The sequence below is a fragment of the Chiloscyllium punctatum genome, chromosome 18 (genome assembly GCF_047496795.1).
Source record: "Chiloscyllium punctatum isolate Juve2018m chromosome 18, sChiPun1.3, whole genome shotgun sequence".
NCBI classification, from domain to species: domain Eukaryota; kingdom Metazoa; phylum Chordata; class Chondrichthyes; order Orectolobiformes; family Hemiscylliidae; genus Chiloscyllium; species Chiloscyllium punctatum.
In genome coordinates this window covers 77,061,022-77,073,877 of record NC_092756.1, presented here as the reverse complement: position 1 = coordinate 77,073,877, position 12,856 = coordinate 77,061,022, and positions in this window count along the sequence as shown.

Here is a 12,856-nt window from a genome sequence, read left to right as displayed (position 1 = left end):
TTTAAAGACATTAGGTCAGAGATTAACTTAATTTGAATGGAGAGAATGCAGTGAGAGGGTTTTAATTGGAGAGAATGTTTAAATTGAAAGTATCCCCAGAAGGGATGTAAACCACAGGCAGTAGCTGAGAGGGAGTGGGTACAATCTGAAGTGACAATATTTCAGTTGAATAAAGGGAAATATGGAGCTATGAGGGAGCAACTGGCCAAAGTTCAATGGTTTAATACCTTAACAGGGAAGACCGTGGAGGAACAATGGCGGATATTTCTGTGTATAATGCAGAAGATGCAGGATCAGTTCATTCCTAAAAGGAAGAAAGATCCCAGGAGGAGACATGGGCGGCCGTGGTTGACAAGGGAAGTAAAGAAACATATAAGGTTAAAAGAGAAAAAGTATAACTTAGAGAAGATAAGCGGGAAAACGGAGGACTGGGAAGCTTTTAAAGAACAACAGAGGATTAGTAAGAAGGAAATACGCAGAGAAAAAATGAGGTACGAAGGTAAACTGGCCAAGAATATAAAGGAGGATAGTAAAAGCTTTTTTAGGTATGTCCAAGGCAAAAAAATGGTTAGGACAAAAATTGGGCCCTTGAAGACAGAAGCAGGGGAATATATTACTGGGAACGAAGAAATGGCAGAGGAATTAAATGGGTACTTCAGATCTGTGTTCACTGGGGAAGACACAAGCAATCTCCCCGAGGTAACAGTGGCTGAAGGACCTGAACTTACGGGAATTTCTATTTGCCAGGATTTGGTGTTGGAGAGACTGTTAGGTCTGAAGGTTGATAAGTCTCCGGGACCTGATGGCCTGCATCCCAGGGTACTGAAGGAGGTGGCTCGGGAAATCGTGGATGCGCTGGTGATTATTTTCCAGAGTTCAATAGAATCGGGGTTGGTTCCTGAGGATTGGAGGGCGGCTAATGTTGTGCCACTTTTTAAGAAGGGTGGGCGGGAGAAAGCAGGAAATTATAGACCAGTTAGTCTGACCTCAGTGGTGGGAAAGATGCTGGAGTCTATTATAAAGGATGAAATTACGGCACATCTGGATAATAGTAACAGGATAGGACAGAGTCAGCATGGATTTATGAAGGGGAAATCATGCTTGACTAATCTTCTTGAATTTTTTGAGGATGTAACTCGGAAGATGGACGAGGGAGATCCAGTGGATGTAGTGTACCTGGACTTTCAGAAAGCTTTTGATAAAGTCCCACACAAGAGGTTAGTGAGTAAAATTAGGGCGCACGGGATTGGGGGCAAAGTACTAGATTGGATAGAGAATTGGTTGGCTAATAGGAAACAAAGGGTAGTGATTAACGGCTCCATTTCGAAATGGCAGGCAGTGACCAGTGGGGTACCGCAGGGATCCGTGCTGGGACCGCAGCTTTTTACAATATATGTAAATGATATAGAAGATGGTATCAGCAATAACATTAGCAAATTTGCTGATGACACAAAGCTAGGTGGTAGGGTGAAATGTGATGAGGATGTTAGGGGATTACAGGGTGACCTGGATAAGTTAGGTGAGTGGGCAGATGCATGGCAGATGCAGTTTAATGTGGATAAATGTCTGGTTATCCACTTTGGTGGCAAGAACAGGAAGGCAGATTACTACCTCAATGGTATCAAATTAGGTAAAGGGGCTGTTCAGAGAGATCTGGGTGTTCTTGTCCACCAGTCAATGAAGGCAAGCATGCAGGTACAGCAGGTCGTGAAGAAGGCAAATAGCATGCTGGCCTTCATAACAAGAGGGATTGAGTATAGAAGCAAAGAGGTGCTTCTGCAGCTGTACAGGGCCCTGGTGAGACCACACCTGGAGTACTGTGTATAGTTCTGGTCTCCAAATTTGAGGAAAGACATTCTGGCTATTGAGGGAGTGCAGCGTAGGTTCACGAGGTCAATTCCTGGAATGGCAGGATTGCCTTACACGGAAAGACTGAAGCGACTGGGCTTGTATACCCTTGAGTTTAGAAGACTGAGAGGAGATCTGATTGAAACGTATAGGCTTATGAAAGGACTGGACACTCTGGCAGGAGGGAACATATTTCCGTTGATGGGGGAGTGCCGAACCAGAGGACACAACTTAAAAATACGGGGTAGACCATTTAGGACAGAGATGAGGAGAAACTACTTCACCCAGAGAGTGGTGGCTGTGTGGAATGCTCTGCCCCAGAGGGCAGTGGAGGCCCAGTCTCTGGATTCTTTTAAGAAAGAATTGGATAGAGCTCTTAAAGACAGTGGAGTCAAGGGGTATGGAGATAAGGCTGGAACAGGATACTGATTAGGAATGATCAGCCATGATCATATTGAATGGCGGTGCAGGCTCGAAGGGCAGAATGGCCTACTCCTGCATCTATTGTCTATTGTCTATTGTCTATTGTCTAAGATCAGAGATGGAGCTGTTAGGTCACTGGGACAACACGTGCTTCTGGGGCCATGTCAGGAGAATTGATCCCCTCAACCTTGGTTGTGTTCATGTCAGAACAATGCTGCACTCTCCCAACATTTATGTTCACCAACATTTCACGAGTTTCATCCCACCATCAAACTCACCATGGACTACTGTTTAGTATCTGTCTCATTCTTGGACACATGCATCTCCATCAAGGATGGGCACCACAGCACCTCACTCAACCACAAACCCACCCTCAACATATTAAAACAGCCGTTCCCTCTGTACAAGCCGTACACTTACACAGGATCTGTTCAGGTGAGGGGGAATGTGAGGGGCACTTGGAAGTACACAAGGATGCCCTGATAAGAATGTGATACGATGCTTAACTCATCAATCGCCAGTTCTGACATGCCCCAGGGAGAAACTGCAATGACCTCCTCAGGAGACAGACACGAGCTGCAACCAACAGGGTACCCTTCATTGTCCAGTACTTACCAGGAGCTGAGAAGCTACGTCACATTCTCCACAGCCTGCAACACATTATCGATGAGGATGAGCACCTCGCCAAGACCTTCCCCACCCCTCCACTTCTCACCTTTAAACAGCCACCAAACCTTAAACAGACCATTGTTCACAGCAAACTGCCCGGCCTTCAGGACAACACCAAACACCCCTGTCACAGCAGACACTGTAAAACGTGTCAGAGTGTCGCCATGGATACCGCCATTACACACGGGGACATCTCCCACCATGTACGCGGCAGGTACTCATGTGACTCGGCCAATGTTGTCTATCTCATACGCTGCAGGGAAGGATGCCCAATGCATGGTACATTGGCGAGACCGAGCAGAGGCTACGGCAACAGATGAATGGGCACCGCGTAACAATCACCAAACAGAGGTGTTCCCTCCCAGTCGGAGATCACTTCAGCGATCAGGGACTTTCAACCTCGATCCTTCAGGTAACCATCCTCCAAGGTGGGCTTTGGGACAGGCTACAACGAAACGTGGCCGAGCAGAGGCTGATAACCACGTTTGGTACCCATGGGGATGGCCTCAACTGGGACCTTGGGTTCATGTCACACTACAGCTGACCCCACTGCACTACACACACACACACACACTCACACACACACACACACACACACACTCACACATCCTGTTACACAATACACATACATGCTCCCACACTCACACCCACACACACACCTTCTCACAAATATATACCCCATTACACTCAAACACATACACATACACACACTCTCACAGACACTCACACCATCGCCCCCTCCCACGCACACCCAAATGCACACACTCACTCGGTCTCCCCTGCATGCACACACATATACGTTTGTGGGGTGAATTTGTACGTTCAGAATTATGTTTTGTTTTGCTCAAAAACTGCATTAAACCATGTCATATTCTGTAAATGCCACTTTAGAAATAGAATCAGTCTGACCGAACATTGGGACACAGACAGATTTTAACCTCACATCTTCAATGCATTATCTGAGCTGAGATGGCACTGATTGTTAAAACTCTCTTGAGAATGTAACATTAACAAAGGTCTGGGATGTACATAACAAGGAACTGAAACTAACATGATCATTCTAAAAGATGAAAGACTTCTGCTTAATTTGTTTAATATTACATGCCATGACACTGCAATCCTGTTGCTAAAACTTCAGTGTTTTACGATCCTGCTCCACAACCACCTGATGAAGAAGCAGCGCATCGAATGCTAGTGTCTCCCAATAAACCTGTTGGACTACAGCCTGGTGCTGTGTGATTTGTAACGTTGTCCGCCCCAGTCTAACAACTGCTCCTCCAAATCATAACCTTTATGTCAATGACTGGTGCGTTTTGGATGATAATGTAAAACATAACAATAGAAACCATCCAAAGTTGGGGCTTGATGTTTTCAAGTCATTACACTATGACTTTTCCCCTGGCGGTATACTCCATTGTGGGATTGTTTTTATCCATTTCCAGGGCGTGAACATTGCTGGCTAGATCAACATTTATTGCCTCTCCCTAGTTTCCCCTGAAAGGTGATGGGGAACTATCTTTTTGAACCACTGCAATCCATGTGCTGCCTGTATCTCCTTTCGAACTGATTGAAGATTTAACAGGAGGGAGTCGGCCATTTTGGATTTGTTCAATACATTCCCATCACTTGTATGACCCTTTGATATTTTACTTATACATTCTGTGTCTGATGCCTCCTCTCTCATTACACCTGATGAAGGAGCAATGCTCCAAAAGCTCATGTTTTCAAATCGACCCGTTGGACTATAACCTGGTGTGGTGTGATTTTTGACCATTTGTTGGAGGTAAACCTACAATGAATCAATGGAGGGTGTTCCAGGATTGTTACCGAGCTACAGGGAAGGAATGCGATATGTTTCTGACGAGGCCAGCGTTTATTGCCCAGAGGGTGAGTCAACCACATTGCTGTGGGTCTGTAGTCTCACCAGGTTTTCTTCCTGAAAGGAGAATATGGAACCAGTTAGCTTCCTAACAAACCTCAATAGCAATATATGGTTCCCATCAGACAAAGCTCCTCCTGAGCTGAGATTTCTCCACCTTGTATGGTGGGATTACAGTCCATCTCCCCCACACCATGAACTTGGTGTTCTGGATTCCTACTCCAGGTCTAGCACTGCACCACCATCTCCCCTTATTAACTGGAACTGAGATCAAACAGACACAGGGTGCTGATCAGAGTTCATGTTTAAAAACATAACAGCCCAAATGGGATATGAACTCACAACTCCTGGCTTTGAACATGGACACCCTCTTCATGATGCATCTGAGGTGAGATACCATGTTAGACACCCACGACAATTGATAGCTCTGTCTTTGGTTGTGCTCCGAAGATCTTAAAAATTCGGCAATTCAGCTCCTCGAGCCTGCTTTGTCATTCCACACGATCATGGCTGATCTCATCTCGGCCTCAACTCCACTTTCCTACCTGCTCTCCATAACACTTCAACCCAACTACAGCCTGCATGTTGTGATCCCTTTTCATGGCACAAGGCACTTCACAGGAACCACATTCAGGAAACCATTACACATGGACCGAAACCTTGGCCAAAGAGAGGAACACCTTGAGATCCTGAGACCCCAAGGTAGAGGGGTGGAGATCTTTACAGAGTGACTTCCAGAGGGTACCATCCAGGCACAGACAGTGATGTCCAAGCAATGAATAACAGGAAGTTGCAGGAAGTCAATCTGGCTTTTAATTTCCTGAATTCTTCTTTTTGCCATTCTTAAAGAAAGAAACAACATTGGGTATTCTCCAGTCCTCTGGGAATTCTCCTGTGACCATAAAGGATATAAAATATTTTGTACAAATCCGTCGCAATTTCCACACCTGCCTCTCTCAGGATTCTATGATAGATTCCATCAGGTCTTGGGGACTTGTCTACCTTAATGCTTTTCAAAACACCCAACACCTCCTTTTTAATATTGACATGCTCTAGAATATCAATATACAAGACTCACCATCCACCATGTCATAGAGTCATAGAGATGTACAGCATGGAAACAGACCCTTTGCTCCAACCCGTCCATGCCGACCACATATCCTAATCTAATCCCGTCCCATTCGCCCACACTGGGCCCACATCCCTCTCGACCCTTCCTATCCATATCAGTGAGCAGTGTAGGTTTCTTCCCTCCCGCCCTCCTGACCAAGTACACGCTTTCTTTGTCTGCCTTTCTTCCTTTTAAAAGTGCCATTATTTTGAGTTTATTTTTCTCCAAAGTTACATAATTAAACAGTAATTGCTGCTCCTGGAATTTGAGGAAATCACCCTCCAACATCTAAAATGCCTCAAAAAAGGGGCAGCTCTTACAGTCACAATTTTTTACCGTCCTCCATCTTGAACTACCCAGAATCCTTTGGAAATACCAGTGCAGTTTATTCATTAAGAACCTCACCCACTTCCTCCAGCTCCATGTATAAATTCCCTCCTTTGCTCTGAGAAGACATACTCTTTCCCTGGCGACCTGTTGCTTGTTATCCCTCTGTAAAATGTCTTGGAGTTTCCTTAATCCTGTTTTCCATAAACATTGCATGGTCCCTTCAAATTCTCTATTTCCGAGTTTGAGTTCATTCCTGTTATCTCCAGGGCTCTGTCTGTCTTCAGTTTCTTGAATGTTACGTATACCTTCTTCCTCTTTCTGCCTGAGACTTAACATCATAACACGTCTGAACAGGTCAACGAAATATATCGACAGGAACCATCTACAGCATCAACCTGCATTTATTGAGTTATCTTTCAAAACCAATTCAGTGCAATTGAAATACTGTGTGGTATCACTCACTGTAATAAACACTCTCCTTGAATAAGGTGAAGAGAAAGGAATGACAAATTGTAAAATTACCAAAATAATGCATAACAATGGTTCGTAAATATATGTTTATAAATTACTCTACAGATACTTATACAAATTAAATAAGGTGGAACAAATATCATCGACAATTAAGCATACATTTCGCAATATTTCTCTTTCACTGTAGAATTGTAGTTTTAAGATCAAAGTTTTTCTGAAGTTGATCAGATCTCACCCCATCTAATACTGATCTTTTATATCTTTCTCCCCAAACTTGAGGTGAGAATTCATCTGTTTCAGAGGATTGCCTTATTTGATGAGCTGTTCCTTTTTATATAATAAGTACAATCCCACAGACTTTGTCATGATTGCACCTTGTCTAAAGTCTGAAACAAATCATTCAATAGCAGACAATTCCCAAGAGGTTAATGAGCAAAAGTCCCATTCAATGTTTTCAAGTCTCCATTCTCCTTACTTAAAACAATTATACACAAGTTAAATACCACAAGTGCTGGAAATCTGCAATAAAATAAGGAAATATTGAAATGCAGGTCAGGCAGCATCTGTGGAGAGAAATACAATTATCAATTTGCAATATTCATTTTGTTTTTTTCAGCAGATGCTTCCGAACCTGAGAGTTTCAACACTTCCTGTTTATATTCTTAATGTAGATCATGCCCTTGGAGTGATTAATGTGAATGGACTGTTAAATATATCACTGAGATGTTCTGGTGAAGGGCATTGTTTCGTAAATACATGGAGCACTTACAAACAGAGGCTGGTGTGAGAATTGTTCCCCACGTTATTACAGTTCCAGACAGATACCCCAAATTGTTAAGCTCCCAGGTGAGCAGGGATGAAATGGTTTCCTTTCTTCATTTACCTGGATCCTTGCTTGGTCACTAACAGGTTAATTTGAAAAGGGACCCTTTCTTGTGGATGTCTTCCTCACAAACCAATTGAATTGGTGTTTAAAAGTAGCCAATTAAACCTGGATATGTTGAATTAACAAAAGAGTGAATCTATTCAGATCAGAATGCAAAACGATTATTGTAACTCACATACAAACAGATTAGGAAGTGAAGGAGTTGCAGGTGGATAGCACAGGGAAGAAGGCATTTGATCCACTTGCCTTTATGAGTCAGTGCATTGAGTATAGGAATTGGGATGTTGGGTTGTGGCTGTACAGGATATTGGTTAGGCCACCTTTTGGAATACTGCGTTCAATTCTGGTTTCCCTGCTATAGAAAGATGTTGTAAAACTTGCAAGCATTCAGAAAAGATTTACAAGGGTGTTGCAAGGGTTACAGGGTTTGTGCTTTCGCGAGAGGATGAATCGACTGAGGCTATTTTCTCTGGAGTGTCGGAGGCTGAAGGGTGGCCTTATAGAGGTTTATAAAATCATGAGGGACATGGATAGGGTGAATAGCTTCAGTCTTTTCCCCAGGGTGGGGGAGTACAAAAACAGAGGGCACAGGTTTACAGTGAGAAGAATAATAACCCACTGGGCTATAGCCTGGTGTTGTGTGATTTTTAACTTTGTCCACCCCAGTCTAACACCGGCTCCCCCAAAACATTTAAAAGGCATCGGGATGGGGGTATATGAACAGGGTGGGTTTAGAGGGATATGGGCCAAATGCTGGCAAGTCGGACTAGATTAATTCAGGATATCAGGTCGGCATAGACGGGTTGGACCAAAGGGTCTGTTTCCGTGCTGTATAACTCTAAGACTCTGTAACATTTAAAAGACAGCTGGATGGGGACATGAATAAGAAGGCTTCAGAGGGATATGGACCAAATGCTGGTTTGTGGGACTAGATAACTTTCGGATATCTGGTTGGCATGGACGAGTTGGAGCGAAGGATCTGTCCAACTCTGTGACTCTGTAAGTGTAAGCTTTCTTGGGAGATTTTGACTTTTGTTACAGAGCCTTTTTAAATGACTGGGACATTCTAATTTGTGCTTATTTGGTTTAATTGGTTTCTTTTAATTTGTTTTCAGAGTCGTGTAAGGAGACTTCTGAAAAGTAGGCTCTCAGTAGGTTAGAAGACGGAATAGGTTATGCTGCATTCTGCAAATGCTGCGATGATGATGTGCCAAGTGTAATACTTCAACTGGCTTGGCATTGATTTATGGGTTAATAACTGTCCATGCCCAAGAGTGGAGTGGGAGGAGGCCAATCAGACCATCACATCGACTCAGCTAAAGATTGACTCTGCCTGTTGCGTGACATGGCTTTTAATTTCCACTGATCAACCAGATGAACATTAGGAACATAATCTAATTAAACTCAACTTTCCTTCAGTATTCTTGTTGGTGATGAAGACAAAGGGGGACAAAATTTGGTTTGCGGTTCAACTTGATTTTATTCACAAAATATTAAAACAGATTGTCAGCATTTCCCAAATTCCCACAAATTTTACTCAATCTATAGCTCTATCCATCTGAGAAAGGATATTAACTGGAACAATCCATGTTGGGCCATTGGAATCTCCTTCCTGTCCCGATATAGGGCTGGCTCTCTTCCACAAAAGGAGTCTCGCAAGTTCGGGCAGATCTTTCTACTGAGGCAGGAAACGATTTCTCTTCATTCTGAGGCACCAAGAGGGTCTGAGAAATGAAGGGACAATGTCATAACTGGTCAGAAAGGCCTTAGACAGTGTTCTTTAACTGTTACACCTTTACAGCAGCTGTTCCATACTTTAGTGTGTCCCTCAACATGTAATCCTCGATCTTGGAACATGTTTAGCTGGAGCACTCGTTTGAGGTTAACACTTTCCAGAGAGAGCATACAGTGGGAGCCCATGGGTCCTAATGGATAAGGCACTGCCTTCCCTAAACTGGTAATTGTGGGTTCAAGTCCCATCTCGGGGGGCTTGGGTTTTAAGCCTGGGCTTTGTGGCTGATTTTCATTCCATGTCAACTTCATCTCAATCCACATTGACTGAATTTTCATCGACAGTACTCAGTTAAAAATCACTGTGCCTACGTTGAGATTATGGCAAATGAGGTGACATAGAAACTTGCACAAGGCAATTCCAGGATTTGTGAGATCTTGCGGCGAATTGTCTGAAAGAGGCAGCACAGCCACAAGGGGCTGAATGCATGCTATGATTCTGTTGATTTGTCCTCAATGCAGCTTTTTGCAACATCTCCACTTCCTCCTTCCCCACTAACTGCAAATATCTTGAAAGTGCTGCACACAATAACATTGAGCCCTTTTCCTTCTCCTGTCTGCTCCATTTGCCTCAAACTGTGGGTCTGCAAAGTTGGAGTTGAGTTGATTTCTCGACTGGGAGAAAGTGAACACTGCAGATGTGAGAGATCAGAGTCAAACTGTGTGGTGCTGGAAAAGTACAGCTGGTCGGGCGGCATTCGAGGAGCAGGGGAGTCAATGTTTCGAGAATAAGCTCTTCAGGCCTATGCTCGAAATGTCGACTCTCCTGCTCCTCGGACGCTGTCTGACCGGCTGTGATTTCTCAAATGTCCGTCTGGGGCCAAATGGGAGGCGAGATCAATTTATCAAGCAGCCGACAATTTAGCATGAAATGGAAGGGGCAAAAAACAATCAGTAAGAGTTGAAAACTCAGAAAAACACAATATGACAGGGCAGCGTTCAGTATTTATAGGTTGCCATTGACCCTTGACAGGTAGAGCCCCCATGGCCAAATGGATAAGGCACTGACTTCCTAAAGCTGGGGTTTTTGAGTTCAAGTCCCATCTGGGGTATCTGATTATTTACGGCTTGTTCACTGTCAACGTTATTTCTAATTGAGTTTGGAGAAATCCCCCTTGTCTGCTTTCAGCTGATGGGAAGTGGTGCCCAACATGTTCTTGCTCAAGATTTTCGGTGATCTGCAGGATGGGGGGTGAATCGTCTGAAAGACAGAGCACAGTCACAATGGCTGAAAACCTGCTGAGATTCTCCTGGGGATGCCATGGTGGCTCAGTGGGTAGCACTGCTGCCTCACAGTGTCAGGGACCTGGCTTTGATTCCTCCTTTGGGTGATTATTTGTGTAGAGTTTCCAAGTTGGCTCCGTGGTTAGCACTGCTGTCTCATAGCACCAGGGACCGAGGTTCAATTTCAGCCTCTGGTGACAGTTTGTGTGGATTTTGCACTTTCTCCCCGTGTCTGTGTGGGTTTCCTCCAGGTGCTCCAGTTTCCTCCCACAAGTAAATTAGCCATGCAAAATTGCCCAGACTGTTCAGGGATGTGAAGGTTGGGTACATTTGTCAGGAGGACATGTTGGGGAGTGAGTCTGGGTGGACTTGTTGGGCCAAATGGCCTGTTTCCACACTGTATGGAATCTATGAGAAAGACATTTGGACAGGTACATGGCAGGAAATGCTTGTGTGGATGTGGACCAAGTGGAGGCAGGTGCAATTAGTTTTAAAGTTAACGGCTCCATGACACTGACCCTTCGCTTTGGGAGAGGAGTACACCAAGGCTGCCCCCTGTCCGGCCAGCTGGATTCCCTGTGCGTGGAGCCTTTCCTGTGCCTCTTGTGGAGGAGGTTGTCGGGGCTGGTTCGGCGTGGTGCGGGCACGGGGGTGGTCATCTCGGCCTACGCTGACCACGTGCTCCTCCCTTTCACCGACCCTGCTGACCTGGGGAGGATGTGTGAGTGCCAGGCCTTGTACTCAGCGGCCTCTTCCACCAGGATCAACTGGGCACAATATTCCAGACGACTGGTCAGTCCCAGGCGGGTGGAGTCTCTGCCGGAGGAGTTACGGGGGTTCAGCTGGAGTACCACCATCTCCTCGACCTGGGGGTCTACCTCAGCCCAGCTGAGGAATCCTGGCCGGGGAACTGGCAGGAGCTGGAGGCCAAAGTCTCACCTCACCTAGGCCTCTGGACAGGACTGCTCCGAGTGCTGTCTCACAGGAGTCGAGTGTTGGTCATAAACCAGCTGGTGCCTGCCATGCTGTGGTCCTGGCTGGTCACTTTGGTCCCTCCTCCTGGTTTTGTCACTGACATCCAGAGAATGTTGGTTCACTTCTTCTGGGACAAAAAGATGCACTGGGTCACTGCGCAGGTCCTGAGTCTCCATATTGCGGAGGGCGGTCAGTCGCTGATGTGCGTTCACACCCAGGTAGCGACGTTCCACCTTCAGACCTTGCAGCGATACCTTTACATTGAGCCTCCCCCTGGGCGGGGGGCCCTGGCGACGTATTTTTTCCACCAGGTGCGTAACCTCAACCACGACACTCAGCTCCTGTTCAGGGACCGTGATGGTTTGGAGGTCACTCTCAGGACACTGCCTGTCTTTTACCAGGACCTGCTCACGGTCTGGAACATGGTCGAATCGCGTCACGCCTACCCTCCGGCAGGAGTAGCGACTGTCGTCAGGGAGACGTTGCTCAGGAATCCGCACCTCCGTACTCGTGGGTTCGAGTGACTGTCGGAGGGGAGGGCCGTGACTGTGAGGGTGACCAGGGTCGGGGACGTGCTGGATGGTGGGGGCCTGGGCTGGACGCTGCCGCAGGATATAGCGAGCAGGGCAGCGGTAGACGTCCGGTACGTGGCCACCACCATCCGACACCTTAAAACGACGGTGCTCAGACCCCACGTAGTGCCCCAGTTGGAGGATGCTCAGGTGTGCGGTGGGATCCCGTCTGCACTCACTCCTGCCCGGACGGAATTTCACATTGGCCCCAGGGTCCTGTACTTCCTGTGGGAGACTGTGCCCCACAACCTGAGCTGTCTCCGGAGTTTTAGTGTTGTCCCTTTCAGGGGTGTATCACAGAGGGCCCTGTACAGACTGCTGCTGCACACCCTCATCCACCTCCCGGACACACCCTGGCGTGTCCATTTACCACCGGGCGGTGGGGATCATCCCCAGTGAAGGGCTCTCTACATGGGAGTCCTCCCCCTTTCTCACGGGGATCTCGGGTGGAGGGTATTGCACGCGGCAGTCCGCAGATTGCGGTGGTTCACGGACTCCCAGCCCAACTGTTTGTTCTGTGGTGCTGTGGAGTCCATGGAACAGGGCGCTTGCACTCCCTTTTTAGCTTTCTGGGAAACCTTCTCCTCCGTTTCTGGTTGGACTTCAACCCCACACTGCCCATCATTGGGCACCTAGTGCCGAGGGGGGAGGGTTGGTCAGAGGATCTCCTCATGGGT